Here is a 12,891-nt window from a genome sequence, read left to right as displayed (position 1 = left end):
CCACTGTGGAACTCGTGGTGTCTTTCTTCTTCCAAATCAGTAGGAGAGCATCTCTGAGCTCAGAGAAGGCTTAAACCCTCTTTTAAAAGGCTTCCCTGATTAGGTCTTGTCAACCCAGGATAATCTTTATTTGATTAACTCAGAGTCAGCTAATTAGGGACTTTAATCACATCTGTAAAATCCCCACACCTTTGCAATATAAATAACATAGTCACGGAAGTGATATCCCACCATATAAAAAGGTCCTGATCAAACTTAAGGGAAGATTAACAAGGGTGTGGGTCCCTGGGGTCATTTTAGGGTTCTGCCTACCATGTGCTGGAACAGACAGTTAAGAAAGGAGTGGGATCACAGGTGAGCAAATGACTAAAGTCTGATAAGGGGGAAATAGGGCAAAGAAAGTGTTATGGGCACTGGTTAAGTGTAGACAAGCTTGGCTCCTTGATGCCAGTCATTACTTTTGTGCCACTCGGAGAGAAAATTCATTGCAGGCTTTTCATAAACAGAGTCCCAAAGGCATATTAGAGAGGAGGTATAACTCGGAGATTATACCAAGGACACAGTGTGAATTTAAATTCAGATGGGGCAGTCTTTGGGCCCTAGTGAAGGAAAAGTTTGGACAAGGACAGTATAGTGAGAAATTGTATAGGTTTTTGGATAGTCGGTCTTAATATTATTTAAATCATTGGCAGTCTTAACTTTGGTTCCCTTTGAGATAAAAAGGCTTGTGAGCAGATAGCTTATTTGGGAATACGACTCCTGGAAGTAGCAGAGTGGGACAACAAGGAGTGAGGCAGGGAAGGAAGGAAAGTCAATACAAAAATGTTTTGAATTGGCCACTGCTTGATGCCTAAGAGATCTTCTGAGGAACCTTATGAAATGCAAATCAGAATGTTCCCTTTGGAGATGAAACAGAGAAGCCTTTTTCTCTTGGTTTCTTGCCACCATTGGTCAGAGGGTCTGAAGGTTAAATGGGTGCCCTATAGTGTCAGAGAAGGTCCAGGGTAGAATGCAGGAGGCATGGGGTGTGGCCTGAGGTGAGGCGCTTTCAGGCTGCACATGCAAAAAGCTGATCAAAGCCTGTTCTGGACTGGTGGTTGGAGCAGTGGCTGGGATAGGAGGTGGGGTTGAGGCAATTTGGAGAAGTACACACATCGGTATTTGATATATTGACCTTTCGAAAATATGATAAAAACCATGGACGCACTGTTCAGAAAAATACAAACATGTGCACACACACACACGAACACACAAACTGTACACACTTCAGGCAATTCATCTACTCCTGAAGCCCATCCATATACCCAAAAATAGAAATCCCTGTTTAAAGTGCTCATTGTAAGGGAAATATTCTGACAACATAGTACTCAGGTGGAAAACTATATAAATTGCTCAAGGTAAAGATATGCTCTCTTTAAACATATTCCGTTTTTCTTCTATGAAGCACTCTTTTAGATACTCTTTTAATTCTAAGAATAATTGTCAATGAAGTGACTCTCTTTAACACCTATTAATCTCCCGTTTAACCAAGTATGGATGTATTCTGAGTTCATCTGAAGTCACCAGCCATAGTAGCTGTTAGTAAGAGGTGAGAGGCAAGGTTGTTGTGTGATAAGAGAACATAAAACGCTTCAGGGTAAACCCCAATATCTGAGATCGCAAATTCTGATCTGAGGATGCTTTTTACAATATGAGCCCTTTACCTACTCATGCCAAGTCATACCAAGGACAATGACAAGGTAATCTCTCACTCTGATAACAGTAATTACTATAGACTTTTCTTGTTGTTGGTTGCCATTGAGTCTATCCCAACTCATGGCAACCCACGTGTGTCAGAGAAGAACTGTGCTCTGTAGAGTTTTCAAGGCTGCAATCTTTCAGAAGCAGATCACCAGGCCTGTCTTCTGAGGCACCTCTGTGTGGGTCCAAACTACCAATCTTATGGCTTAACTTTTTGCCCCACCCAGGGAGTTCTTACAGTAGATATTAAAAAAAAAAAAAAAGGAACCAGTAAAATGAAAGTTACTGGTTTAATCATCATCCAAGAACCAAAAAATCAAACCCATTGCCATCGAGTCAATTCCATCTCATAGCAACCCTGTTGGTCAGAGTAGAGCTGCCCCATAGGGTTTCCAAGGAGTGCCTGCTGGATTCAAACTGCCAACCTTTTGATTAGCAGCCATAGCTCTTAACCACTACACCACCAGGGTTTTTAATCATCATAACAACATATGTGAGTTTTATTCAATGCAAGAGCCATCGTCTGAGCTCTCAGCCCAGTCAATCACCTCAGCCAGGCCTGGGCGAGAAACTATCTAGATGGATCAATGCAATCTCTTACAATTAAAAAGGCAAACTAAAAGCTTCTCCTTATTGAGAAATGGATACAAAGGACTGTGTATTCACTTATGTCTAGATATAATAGTATAGCAGTTTGCAAGATAAAAAAAAATCTAACAAAAACTCAGGTAAAACAAACAGAGTTATGTTAGAGGGAAAACAGAATGAAAGTAATGTGTGGCAATACGGGAGTCAACAAAAAATACAAAGAACTGTAAAAAAGCAATCAGATTTCCTCTCTAGACCTCCATCGAATATCTAATAAAAAACAGCAAAGAAAAAGAGTGAAGGAAAGAGAGCTCTCTGACATCAAATATGGATTTAAGTATAGATTTTTTGTGGTTATTTGCCTTTTTGATTTGAACCTTTTTTTGTATTGGGTGGACATGTTGAAAATTTGAAGATACAAAGTGGCTCATCTATTAGATGCATAATGATTTTAGAGTTCACCTGAGGGAATATGAGAATTTCTATGCAAGACTCTATATTAATTTTTAGATGTATATTAGAAGTGTCAAAATTCACAGTTATTAACTCTATTCAAGTCTTTTTGAAAACGCATTCACCATTCATTAACATTACAATCGCTTTTAGAAGGCCAGATATCCCAACATGGCCATGGAGAGTGCATTGCCAATCTTCTTACTTTATTCATACTCCTGTGAGAACTGAGCCTTATGGAGCTGCAGATCTTTGGTGGAAGTGGAAGAATGTATAAGAAATGTGTGCCTTTGACTTGCTAAATGCTAGAGAACCGCCCTGACCGTTCTGAGCTAGCACATTAGCTTTCAAAACAAAGTACAACCAGCAGTTCTGATCACAAATGTCATCTCTTGAGACTGATCCTCAGATAAATCTGTCAGTATGTTATAGAAAAATATTCCCATCCACCTTTTAGCTACTTACAGTGTTGCAGGAGCTCACAACTAAATAACCGGTCTATATAGGTGATATGGAAACCCTGGTGGCGTAGTGGTTAAGTGCTACAGCTGCTAACCAAAGGGTCGGCAGTTTGAATCCACCAGGTGCTCCTTAGAAACTCTATGGGGCAGTTCTACTCTGTCCTATAGGGTCACTATGAGTCGGAATCAATTTGATGGCAGTGGGTATATAGGTGACAACTACCACTCTTCTGTCAGTTCATTATACTGTGGTGGCTTTTGTGTTACTGTGATGCTGGAAGCTATGCCACCAATATTTCAAACACTGGCAAGGTCACCCAAGGTGAACATATTTCAGTTGAGCTTGCAGACTAGGACAGGCTAGGAAGAAAGGCCTGATGATCTATTTCTGAAAATTAGCTAATGAAAATCTTATTGATCACAAGAAAACATTGTCTGACTTGCTTGTTTGGGACATGTCAGGTTGGATTAATCATTAGGGGAGGATCTCATGTTCAGTGAAGTAGAGGGCCAACGAGGGCAAGAGAGACCCTCAGTGAGATGAATTGACACAATAGCTGCAACAATGAACTTGAACATGCTGGTGATCCTGAGGAAGATGCAGGACCAGGCTACATTTCATCCTATTGTACATAAATTTGCTACGAGTCAGAGTTGACTTGACAGCAGCTACCTATCAATCTGTGGGTGATAAACCAAAACACTTTACTTTCTAATAAGGAAGAACTGATACCCTTAAGTGAACCAAAGATACCTAGGATGCTGGACATAACAAAGAAGAGACTCTCATATATCTCCTAAGCCAGATGATGTTCTCTCTGTGTGCAGCGCTCTCCTCTCCAGGATTCTATGCCGAGAGCTCCAGCCATCTTGGTTTTCCTGGACCTTAAGCTCTATTTCCTCAACTAATAGTTTTATGAAATCCTCCTGGGTTCTCTGCACTATAGCCTAGAAACTCTTTAAAGGCAGTACTTGGGCAATTGTAGGGATCATCTCATTTATTTCTTTATCACTGTCCTCCATTTTTTGATGTACCAAAAACCCATTGCCATCGAGCTGATTCGGACCCCCAGTAACCCTATAGGACAGAGTAGAGCTCCCCCACAGGGTTTTCAAAGAGCAGCTGGTGGATTTGAACTGCTGACCTTTTGGTTAGCAGCCGTAGCACTTAACCACTGGGCCACTTGGGCTCCTCTTGATGTATAGTATCTTGAACATTATTTTTTCAATTTTTTTTTCTTTTGGTTGTTTCAGTCAGGAGAATAAATCTGGTCCCTGTGGTCTACCTTCTGGAAAAAGAAGTATCCCTACAATCATTCAAAGTAGATTTTTCTCTCACCCATTTTGGAGATGAGGAACAGAAGTTTAAAGACATAAATAAAATTTACTCCAAGATAGAATGAGGCAGATTTCCTTTTTAAGTCTAAAGTATCTTAATGACTTACTGCCTGGCTTCTCCTTGGTGAATACCCCAGACTTTGCAATGACAAAATCTAAACGTGGAAGACTTCAAAATTCCACGGGATAATCCTGTCCCACGGCTTTAAGTTCTTCTGTACACAAAAATCAATTTGTTTTCTGAAACAGATGTTCCTGATAGCTTACACAAGTGTTTCTCAAGCATTAATGTGCATCAGAACCAACTGGGGGGTTGTTAAAACAAGGAATGCTGGAGTCCAATCCTAGAGTTCCAGATTTAGATCTTGGGTGAAACCTCAGAATTTGCGTTTCTAGCAAGTCCCCAGATGATGCTATGTTGCTGGTCCAAGGACCACACTTTGAGAACCACCGATTTACACCATGCAAGTCCATTTTTAAACCCATTGCCTCCAGCATATGTAAGCCACTGATATGGGACAAATAGTGCCCGAATCATGCTGGGTCAGGATGGAATGGCAAACAGAAGATCACTGCTGAGAAGGGTTTTCTATGTTTTGGCTCAGCCTTGGTGAAGAAACATATGGCTATTAAACTGCTGATAGCCACTCTTTGGAGGGGGCACAGTAAATAGTGTGGGACCAGGCTTCTGGCAATGCTGGCCAACAGCTTGCCACAAATGCATTTATTTCTAGAATGTTCTTCATCCCTTCTCAGTAGAGAAACTTTCATTTTAACTGAATTCAGTTCGGACAATATAGTCCTGCTCAATAAATTGAAACCTAAGGAGAAGGGGAAGCTCAGTAAGGCAGACTTTGGCCTAGGTACTCTCAGAAAAGTTCTTGGCACCCCTAGAAGTGACTGAGTTCAATTTTAAGGATATAAGCAGAGTGATATTATTGGAATATTATTATTTCTCAAGAATGGTTTAATTACCAAGATTAGGAAACCCCGGTGGTACAGTGGTTAAGAGCTATGGCTGCTAACCAAAAGGTTGGTAGTTTGAATACACCAGGCACTCCTTGGAAACTCTATGGGGCAGTTCTACACTGTCCTATAGGGTCACTATGACTCTGAATTGACTCTACAGCTATGGGTTTGGTTTGGTTTTAGGACACAACCATAAAACCATGTTTTTGTGTACAGTACTTTTCTCTCAACAGAAATCCTGTTGGGTTGCTTTGCATAATCTGGTCAAGGTTAGTTGTCACCCCGTAATGACTCTTGCTTCAGCTTTACACCACATTGTGATACTATGTCCATCCCAGACTTAGAAAAAGACATCTTTCATGGCTCTTCCTGAAAAGTGGGATGGCTCTCAAGCTGGCCTAGTCCATAGTTTGACCACTCTGTCCCCGATACAGTGTTTGGTGGTCCTCCATGTTCCGCATTTGCTCGCTCACCAGTCAACCAAGAAAGTTCAGCCATCCCAGTGCTAGAACGATTTTCCTCCTAATGACCTTGCCTTTCCAGACACAGAATGAACAGCACCAGTAGGAATGGTGACTTCAGCTGGCATTAAGACTCAGGCCCCTCAGCAACTAATGTTCTTCCTTGGCAATGTAGTGAAATGATACAAAGTTAAGATCCTTGATGGGTTTGGATTTTCTGACAGAATTTTAATATGAGTTACCTAAAAGGATTTATATTATTTCTCTTGCTGTTGTTTTGTTGTTAGTTACTGTCGTGTCAATTCCAAGTCATGGTGACCCCATGTGAGCAGAGTAGAACTGCTCCATGGGCTTTTCAAGGCTGTTATTTTTTCAGAAGGTAGGCCTTACTTACATACTTACCTCTGGGTGGGTTTGAACCACCAACCTTTCAGTTAGTAGTCCAGCACTTAATCATTTGCACCACCCAAGACCTTCCTCTCACTGTTAGGTGGAAAAAGGCAGAGAGACAGCTAGGTATGCAACCTGCCAACCCGATTCATTCTTGAGGATCATTTGATCCTGTTTCGGAAGAATAAGTTTTTCTCTTGTCCCTTCTCTGCAGAGGAGTAGAGCTAATTATCTTCAGGTAAAATCCTCCCCTTCCATAAAAGGATATCAATCCAACTCTTCACTCAATTTATTATTAAAATATGGAGTTTTGATCTCAATTTAAAACATAGTGTAGCTGTACTTGAAATTCCTCCTAGGAAGCAAAACTTTGAATTCTCTGCTACCCTACACATTAAAAAAAAAAAAAAAAGGTTGAATGAAACAATATTTATGGGAGAATAGCTTTAATAGTAAAACATCTATCCTAGGATTAACCAAATGAGGAGCAAACTCGTTGTGATTCCACATGTACTTATATTCACTAATGACATCTGTTCTATATTGAGGAGAATGATAAGAAAAACCTGAAACTCTGCCTTACTCAAGGCGAGGGTTCTGGTAAGGATGCTCTTTATCATACTACACAATGCTCTTTTTTATGAACACACGGAGGATAATGTTCCCTCTAACCCCTAAACCAATCAGCATTGCAATTTTACTAAGAAATTGTATAGTATTATTTTATGAATATGTTCCTATTTTCTTCTCCTTTGTTGGCAAGCTCACAATGAAAATGGTGGTCACACCCAGCAAATGTAGAGGACATATATGGTTTGGATTTTGTATAATTAATTTGCTTCAACTTCTATACTCTCATTTTTCATCTACTTTACTCATCCACTTATGTTTTGTTTCTTGCAATATGTATAAATGGGATGTTACATTTTTTTTTTTAAATGTAGGGGTAAAGTCACCCATTCTCAGCTAACTTCTTAGGTCAAAAAGTTTCCGTCAACTTTCAAAACTTACTATAAAGCTACAATTATCAAGATAGTGAAGTACTGGCATAAAGAGAGACAGACTTACAAATCAATGGAACAGAATTAGAGTCTAAAAATAAATTCTTTTATTTATGGTAGATCGATATTCCACAGAAGTGTCAAGGCAATTCAATGAGGAAAAGTACAGTCAGTTGCTGGGACTATTCAATACCCAAATGCAAAAATATGAACTCAGACCCCACCTCACACCATATAGAAAAATTAACTCAAAATGGATCAGGGACCTAAGTGTAAGAAATAAAACTATGAAGCTTTTAGAATAGCAAACTCAAACCAAACCCAGTGCCGTTGAGTCAACTCCGACTCATAGCGACCCTATAGGACAGGGTCGAACTGCCCCACAGAGCTTCCAAGGAGCGCCTGGTGGATTCAAACTGCCGACCCTTTGCTTAGAAGCTGTAGCACTTAACCATTACGCCACCAGGGTTTCTGCTTTCAGAATAAAACACCATGAAAAAGCGGGTAAGGTAAAGATTTCTTAGATGTGATACCAAAAGCACAAGTGATGAAATAAAAAATTGGTAAATTAGAGTTCCTCAAAATTAAATACTATTACACGTCCAAAGACATTATTAAGAAAGTTAAAAGACAACCCACAGAATTGCAGAAAATACTTGCAAATTATACATCTGATAAAGGATTTGTATACAGAATATGCAAATACTTCTTACAGTTCAATTATGAGAAGACAACTCAATTTAAAAATAGGCAAAATATTTGAATAGTTATTTCATCAAAGAAGATACACAAATGGGTAATAAGCCTATGAAAAATTGCTCAACATCATTAGTCGTTGGGGAAATGCAAACCAAACCCACAATGACATACCTTTTCACATCTACTAGAAAGGGTGTAAGTAAAATGTCAGACAATGACAAATGTTGATGAGGATGAGAAGAAATGGGAATGCAATTACATTGTTGTTAGAAATATAAAATAGTGCAGCCACTTTGGAAAACATTTGGCAATTTCTCAAAATATTAAAGACAGAGTTATAATATCAGCCAACCATTTCACTCCTAGGTACCTACCCAAGGTAAGTGAAAATACATTTCTGCATAAAGACTTGGATACAGCATTATTCGTTAACAGCCAAAAAGTGGAAACAATCTAAATACTCATTAATTAGTGAATGGATTAAAAAATGTGGTATATCCATAAAACAAATACTATGTGTAATGAAATACTGACATACTCTATAATATGAATGAATCTCAAAACATTATTCTAAGTGAAAAGAGCCAGACACAAAGGACTGCATGTTATATGATTTCATTTATGTGTAATGTCACAAAAAGACAACTCCATGATACATAAAATGGATTAGTGGTTGTCTGGAGCAGGGCGTGGAAAAAGGGGTTAACTGTAAATGAGCATGAGGAATTTCTGGGGGTAATAAAAATGTTCTAAAACTGGATTTTGGTGATAGTTATACACCTTGGTAAACTTAAGTAAAAATCATTGAATTTCACACTCGAAACAGGTGAATTTCATGATATGTAAATTATATCTCAATAAAATTGAAGATTTCAACAAGTACAGGTAATCCATGACTTACCATGTATTTCAGTTACAACAAACTGCACTTATGAACATCCATTTTCATTTTATTTATTTTTTTGTACATCTTATTGTTTGTAATATGTACTATATACAATGTTGCAATGTGTAATGTATTGATGTTATCATTCTTATACCAACCCCCAAAGACAAATAAGGATCAGATTTATAAAGATACTGATGATATAAGGTGATAATAATGAAAATGTAAAAAAAAAAGAAAATGAGGTATTCAACTTACTGCCAGAACTGCTTTGCTACGGAGTCACCAGAATGGAGCCCCCCATAAGTTGAGTACCTGTATTAAGGAGAGATTCCTCAGTTGGAGACACCTGACCCTTGCCATCAAGCTCTTAGTGCCCACAGTAGACAGACCAGGAGGGTAGCATGCCTTCCAGAGTGGCTCCTGAGCAGGTCTGTTCCTGTTTAATGGGTAGCTGTCACAGCACAGTAGCACTTAGTTTAATGGAGTTACTTGTTTTGGGGGCCACCACCTTTCTGAAGCACCATATGCCATCTATATAAACAAACTCCCCTAAACCAAACAGATCAATAGGATACTAAAAGTCCCCCCATGGCCAAGAATGGATAATCAATATGTCAGACCACATTTATCTCAAGTGAGGGAAATGAGAGTGACATGAAAGAAATGAATGATTATACCTGAGTATTAGAGATTGTCTGAGCCGGTTTATTTTGATAATACTTCAAATATTTATGGAAACAAAAGAGTTGTTTGTTGGGTTTTTTTTTCCCCTAACAGTTTAGATTTGAGTAGGAGTGGTAGCAACCTGAGAAACATTAGTGCCATCAGAAAGCCATTGGTTCCTGGTAAGAAACCCAAGCACATACACACTTCTGAGAAGGGCCAAAATGTGTGAGAGAGTCCATGAACATACAAAATTAAAAGTCCTATGAGTTTCCTTTAGAAAAATAAAACAAAGTATACATGTATTGGTTCTCTTTACCGCAATCACCTGACAGCTTATTTTTGTTGCTTTTGTAAATATCATGACACTGAATTACTAAATGTTACTAGAATGCAAGCTTGTTTTAGAGGACTACATTGTGAGTTCTAAGAAAACGAATTAGATCATATTCATCTTTCTATCCTTAGTACTTGGCTAAAGGTTTGGTTACAGTAAATGCTCGATATAAATTTGTTGAATAAGTAAATAGAGTTACTTAGCTATATACTCACTGACCGAAGAAAAATTGACGCCTTTGAATTGTGGTACTGGCAAAGAATATCAAATAAACCATTAACTACCACAAGAACAAACAAATCTGTCTGTGTTGGTGAAGAATATTGAATATACCATGGACTGCCAGAGAATGAACAAATTTGTCTTGGAAGAAGTATAGCCAGAATGTTCCTTAGAAGCAAGGATGGCAAGACTACATCTCACATACTTTGAATATGTCATCGGGAGGATTCGCCCCTGGAGAAGGACATCATGCTCGGTAAAACAGAGGGTCAATGAAAAAGAGGAAGACCCTCAATAAGATGGATTGACACAGTGGCTACAACAATGGGCTGAAGCATAGCAACAGTTGTGAGGATAGCGCAGGACCAGGCAGTGTTTCGTTCTGTTGTGCGTAGGGTCACTACGAGTGGGAACCGATTCGATGGCACCTAACAACAATAATTTCCTGCCATAAGAAATTAATCAACAGCATTCATTTGTTTATTCCTGGTTGATGGAAACAGTTAATGCTATAGGCTGCTAACTGAAAGGCTGGTGGTTAGAACCTACACAGAGGTGCCTAGGAAGAAAAGCCTGGTGATCTACAACCAAAAAATCAGTCACTGAAAACCCTATAGAACACAGTTATATTCTGATACACATGGGGTCAACATGAGTCAGAGTCACTGGTTTTTTCCAAACCCACCCAGAGGCACCTCGGAATATAAGGCCTAGCAATCTGCTTCTGAAAAGCCACAGCCATGAAAAACCTATGGAGAAAAATGTAGAACAAAATTAAAATTTATTAAAAAAAAAAAAAGACCAGACTTACTGATCTGACAGAGACTGGAAGAACCCCCAAGACTATGGCCTCTGGACATCCTGCTAATTCAGAACTGAAGCCACTCCCAAAGTCTACCTTTCAGCCAAAGATTAGACAGGTCTATAAAACAAACAATAACACACATGAGGAACATGCTTCTTAGTTCAATCAAGTAAACAAGACCGAATGGGCAACACCTGCCCAAAAGGAAAGGCGAGAAGGCAGGAAGGGACAGGCAAAATGGACTGATGGACACAAGGAACCTGGAATGGAAAGTCGAGAATGCTGTCACATTGTAAGGGTTGCAACCAATGTCACTAAACAATCTGCGTATACATTTTTGAATGAGAAACTATGCGCTCTGTAAACATTCACCTAAAGCACAGTTAAAAAAAAAACCTATGGAGCAGGTCTACTCTGCACACATGAGTCGGAATCAACCCGACTGGAACTAACCACGACAATATTGAAGTATATAGTGGGGTCAGACCTCAAACTCATCTTTGGGCACTGCAGGGCCTCTGCATAAGCCACTAAAGTCCTGTTGGTTTTGTGACTTAGATGTGCTGTGAGTCGTAATCAACTTGCAGGCAAAGGGTTTTTTGGTTTTTTTTAAGAGCAGTTGGGATCTAGTTGATAGGTGATGACCTGTATGTTGGGAAGGGAATTGTGGTTCTACATAAAAACTGAAGTGGAGAAAAACATGGCATATTTGACAGTCACTGAAGAGACCACCCTGATTAGAGTGGAGGGAGGGAGACAGATTTGGATAGATTGGGTTATGTGAACTCTTTAATGTAGGGCTGGGGAAGTCAACTATTTCCCAGAGTCAATGGGAATCCACTGGATGTATTTGATTAGGGAGGTGACCTGGAGCTTCCCCCTCAGTGATATTACAAAATGGCTTGAGGGAGGGAGTGATGAGATGAGGAAGGAAAGTTGGAATGTTGTTGAAGAACTCAAAAGCTCATTGATGAAGGGACAGATGATGAGATGAAATTTGATGGGAATGAACTGAAGGGGCTTATTGAAAAAGAGGAAAGAGAAAGAGTAAAAGAACATTCCCCCACTCCCATCCCTATCATGAAATAGAGTAAAGAGAAATTAAACATGTAAAATAAATTAAATAAACTGGGCCTGTGAAACAATTGTTAATTCTTCTAGAGATTTTTGGATAGGTTCAGTATTTTTAATGTGCTTTGGCATCTAATTGGAGCCCTGGTGGTATAGTAGTTAAGCCTTTGGCTGCTGCTAACCAAAAGGTTGGCAGTTTGAATCCACCAGCCGCTCCTTAGAAACCCCATGAGGTAGTTCTACTATCCTATAGGGTCGCTATAAGCTGAAATAGACTTGATGGCAATGGGTTTGTTTTTTGTTTGTTTTGGCGTCTAATTCAATGCTATTCATACCAACATGGTCAATAAATGTCAATAACTGGCCATTTCCTTTATAAAGCAGTAAAATCCTAATATTTGGAAAATGAAACTAACTGCAATAACTATTTGATATTAAATTTGTGACACAGCATATGCAGACTTCCCAGGGTCTAAGACACCTAATGGCCTTACGTAGGAACAGGGTGGAGGAGAAACACGTTTTCAATTTTAAGAGGCTGCTCCAATTAAGTTCCTGATGTGATTGAAGTCATAGTGGCTTCAAAGGGAAAATACTTCCCTTCTTAGATTTTTGATTTATGACAAAAGAGTAATTCAGACAGAAAATGTAAGAAAATCCATACTATAATATACCCGTATAGAATATAATTAATATTCTGAACCTATCATAGTTACCATTCATTTACCCCAGTATCAGGTAGTCAGAAACAACAACAACAATAATAACAGCAGTGATAATAATAACGAACAAACAAAAAACCAA

Source organism: Elephas maximus, chromosome 14, assembly GCF_024166365.1.
Source record: "Elephas maximus indicus isolate mEleMax1 chromosome 14, mEleMax1 primary haplotype, whole genome shotgun sequence".
Classification (NCBI taxonomy): domain Eukaryota; kingdom Metazoa; phylum Chordata; class Mammalia; order Proboscidea; family Elephantidae; genus Elephas; species Elephas maximus.
This window is presented reverse-complemented; position numbering follows the sequence as displayed.